The sequence below is a fragment of the Eubalaena glacialis genome, chromosome 3 (assembly GCF_028564815.1).
Source record: "Eubalaena glacialis isolate mEubGla1 chromosome 3, mEubGla1.1.hap2.+ XY, whole genome shotgun sequence".
In the NCBI taxonomy this organism is placed as follows: Eukaryota; Metazoa; Chordata; class Mammalia; order Artiodactyla; family Balaenidae; genus Eubalaena; species Eubalaena glacialis.
In genome coordinates, this window is record NC_083718.1 from 72344215 (window position 1) to 72348958 (window position 4744).

A 4744-nucleotide genomic window follows, 5' to 3' on the forward strand; every position below is an offset into this window, starting at 1 on the left:
ATTTGGGGAGTGTGGGCCATGAACTTGGTAGAACATCAGCACTCTATGGGAGAGTAGGAAGGGGATGGGGAAAGAGGGTCTTGAGAAGTTTTATTATTATTATGAATGGAATTCTTCCTTGGTACCTTTTAAAGAAATTGCAGCAAAGATTTCAATAGCCTTTCAGATCTCCTTGAAGGGTGGCTTGTTCTTTTGGATTCAGTGCCTCTGTACAGCTGGTCTAGCTTTATGGGTGTTTGTTATGTGAGCTAGAAAGCCAAGATGTTAGTCTAGGTTTTCACACACTCATGTGCAGTTAGGTAAGGAAAGAGAGGTCAACAGTGTGTTATGTCCAAGCTCAACGGTACCAAAGGGAACTGGCAAAGGAAAAGTTTCTCCCTCATCTCTTCAGCTCTGTTGGTGCAGGTCACAGTTAGGCCTAAGTCAAAAAGCCTCAGGTTAGAATTCTGAGGGTTTACACTTCTGAAGTCTCTCTTTTGTCTTTAAACCAAGGAAATTCTTCTTGGTGCTAATCTGATCCTTCTATAGTTGCGTAAGGGCCATGAATATCCTTTCATTTACACGAAGAGAAATAGCACAGCTCTAAAGGGAGACTTTTTGGCAATTTTCCCCTATTTCATAGCTTGTGGTTAACATGGTCTTGTGACTTGATTCCCCTGGTGTAATAGTCTGGGCAGCAGTGTCGGCCATGGGTCATGAACCGGGCATGGAAATGTGCTGCCTTAGCTGAACTACTGACCTCATCCCAGGAGAGAATCCACTGAGTCTCAGTCCAGTGAGGGATGGGAATAGGAGAATCTGAGGTCAAAGGTAGACTCTGGCATATGACTTGTTTGGGGATTTCAGGTCTGATTTTGCTGATAATTGGTATTTTATCTGCTGGTTTCAAGGCTTTTAGTTCAGTGTGGGAAACTGATTACTCCCTAATTATATACTAAAGTCCAGAATGGGCTTCCCTTTTGCTAATTGACAGAGCAACAGTCTATTCGATAGTTTGAATAGGAGTAAAAGCAAATATTTTCTTTCCTGTCCTTTGAGCTACTTCCTTCTACAACATGAAGCAACTATGCTTGCAAAATGATGTACATTGTTCATTCCAAAATATTGGCCTGTGCTTGATTAATACTGTAATTTAGGAGATATAGTTTCATAGCTTCCTGCCCCCTCTTTGGTTGCAACTTTATTTCCCTTAAGACAACTACATTAAAGGGAACTGCCCTCATTTGGATGAATCAATTTTACCTGTAACTTTATAAAAAGTCATCCACCGTACTTTATGGTCTCATCTTGTGGGGTTCATTTTTTTTTTTTAATTTATTTTTATATTTATTTTTGGCTGTGTTGAGTCTTCGTTTCTGTGCGAGGGCTTTCCCTAGTTGCGGCAAGTGGGGGCCACTCTTCATCGCGGTGCGTGGGCCTCTTCACTATCGCAGCCTCTCTTGTTGCGGAGCACAGGCTCCAGACGCGCAGGCTCAGTAGTTGTGGCTCACGGGCCTAGTTGCTCTGCGGCATGTGGGATCCTCCCAGACCAGGGCTCGAACCCACGTCCCCCGCATTAGCAGGCAGACCCTCAACCACTGTACCACCAGGGAAGCCCGTGGGGTTCATTTTTGTATCAGATAGGACTCTTTGGGTTGCAAGCAACAGTTAAAAAGCCAAGTCAGTCTAATTAAAGTTGCAGTTTAATGCCTTATGTGACAGGAAAGACCATAGATATATTAGTAAAGCTTGGTTGTGTCTCCAAGGCCCATCTCTCTCCACCTTTCAGCTCTGTCCTCCTCCTGGTTGGCTGCAATTTTGTCTGTGCTGGCAAGACAGCTGCCAGCATAGACCTAAAGAGACATGAGTAACTAGAGTGGCTTAAATAATTCGGAATTAGTCTGAGAAGTATTATGGCTGAGCCTTGGTTTCTTCATCTGTAAAATGGGAACAATAATACCTCATACACAGAGAATTATGTGAATATTTAATGAGCTCATGAAGGTGTGTGTCTTTGTGGCTAAGAAAATGGACTTTAGAGTCACATCTAGCATCTTCACTTATTAAGTTATTGGTGTAAAATGAGGGGACTTATAGTACCTGCATTATAGGGTTGTTAGGATTTAAAATGATAGACTGTACATAAAACCTCTAAAAGGGTGCCTGGCACATGGAGCCACTCAATAAGTGGTAGCTATTATTTGAGTAGAATTTTGAAGTGACCATCAATGGTTTGAAATGAAAAAGCAAACTCAGGCATGGGAAATAGCAGGAAAAGGGCATGGATAGTGATTCATAAAGGAGGGAGTTTGGGGTGGGGACTGCAAGGTAAGCTTGGGTAGTGCCCAGGTATAGAAATGTGGCTTTTGCTCTTTGTATCAGAACTATGATAAAAAGACAGACCCCCACAGCAGGGGAAGGGGAGGCTGGGACAAAGTGGGAGAGTGGCATGTACATATATACACTACCAAATGTAAAATAGATAGCTAGTGGGAAGCAACCGCATAGCACAGGGAGATCAGCTCGGTGCTCTGTGACCAGCTAGAGGGGTGGGATAGGGAGGGTGGGAGGGAGGCTCAAGAGGGAGGGGATATGGGGATATATGTATGCATATGGCTGATTCACTCTGTTGTACAGCAGAAACTAACACAACATTGTAAAGCAATTATACTCCAATAAAGATGTTAAAAAAAAAAAAAAAAAAGACAGACCCCCAGGGGATGGTCTAGAGAAGAGCCTGTCAGCCAGCCAGGAGGTCAGCACTTTGGAAGTTTCCATCAGAGATGCTGTGTGATTTTGGAAGTATTCTTTTTGTAGAATTACAGTGCCTGGCTTAGTGCCTTTTCCTTGATCAGTGTTTGCTGCACTGACTTGACTTGCCTTCAAAGTCAGAGACAGTCTTCTTAAGCCTTCAATGGTGGCAAATCTTTCTTCTAGGAGGGTGGATTTTGTAATTCAGAGCCAAATCTAATGAATAAGGTGAAGGATCAAGCTGAGTAATTCTGATTCAGATTTTAAAAAATCAAACTAAACTAGTGTGATTTTCCCCCCCGCCTCTGACTGGCTTTTGAAAACAACAGGATGAGTAAGTTGTAACACTCTAAAAATCAGTTTCATAATTTCATATTTTACATATTAAGTATATGAACTCAAATTACAGGGTACTTGCTACATAGTAGGCATGATATTAAGTGGAGGGGTTGCAAAGATTAATACGTATTTCTTCTTGGGGGATCCATCATCTGGTGTGAAGGGAGAATAAGATCAGTCATCACAGTGAGGTGAGATCACACTTGTGGAGTTTGTTTGGGTTCTGTGAGCCATCCTAGGCAATGAATATGGGTGAGGTGGGGCAGGGGTGTGGGATTTGGGGAGGTTTTAATGTAGAGGTGAAGCCTGAGCAGGATGTGGAAGGAAGAGTAGGAATTTACAAGAATAAAGAGGGTATGGAGGTAGGGGTGTGTGTGTGTGTGTGTGTGTATCTCAGATAGAGAGAAATTTATGTGTGAAGGTTTGGAGACCATGGATGTCAGGAGAATGTTCTGAGGAATAAGAAACATGAAAATGATGAAATACTTAAGGGTAATTTTTCCCCATTAGTTGTGGCCAGGAGAGGCATTCAATTTTTGAAATCTAAGGTTAGTGTTTAAAGAATCCTTCTAGGATGTCCTGTCTTAAAAGTCAGCAAATAAAAGGCAGCTGAGAGAAAGAAGTGGGTTCTGCCCAATTATTCCTCCCAACAGTCTTATGAAGATTTTACAGATGAGGAACATGAAACTCAGTGGGTTTAAGTAATTTGCCTGAAATCTGGAAGGCTACGAAGAAGTGGCACTGGGATTTGAATTGGAATCTGCCTCACTCCAGACAAAGACCATGCTCTACTATGAATATAATTTCATGTCTATCTAATGGCTCAGGACTTCATCTCGCCTGAGGCCCACCATTCTGAACGTGAGATTGTTCTGTACAGTTTGGTAGCTGGAGATGTAGCAGGAGGTGCAGGGGGCTGAGTGTGTGGACTGACCATAGGCGATGCCCACACCAGTGGTTCTCAGATTTCAGAGTGTGTAATGTTCCTCTGGGAGACCTGTGCTGGTTCTGACTACCAGACCCCACTTCTGAGGGTCTGTCTTGTTGTGAAGCACCTTGGGTGATTCTGATGCAGATGGTATGTGATGCACACTTTGATGAACATTACCCTAAATGAATTTCTTATGTGAACTTGGTTCTCTCTCTTCTTCCCTCCCTCCCTTCTTTCTTTTCTTCCTTTCTCTCCCTCTCTCTCCTTCTCTTTTTCTTCTTCATTTCCTTCCTTCTTCCTAACCTTTCATCTTCACTTTCCTTCTGCTTCCGTGCCCTTCCTTCCTTCTTTCCTTCCTTCCTTTCTCCCTCCCTCCCTCCCTCCTTCCCTCCCTCTGTCCCTGCCTTCATCCCTCCTTCTTTCCTTTTTTCCTTTCTTTCTTTTGAGGCTTCTGTTGATTTGGTTCCTATGATTTGAGGAGATTATGCATAAGTACTATTCCTTGACTCTCCAACAAGACTGTGCATTCCTTGCAGGCAGGGATTGTGTACTCTCTGTGCCTTTCACAGACACTTACATGGGTACCTTCCCCCAATTAAAACACACACTGGGGCTTCCCTGGTGGCGCAGCGGTTGAGAATCTGCCTGTCAATGCAGGGGACACGGGTTCAAGCCCTGGTCTGGGAAGATCCCACATGCCGCGGAGCAGCTGGGCCCGTGAGCCACAACTACTGAGCCTGCGCG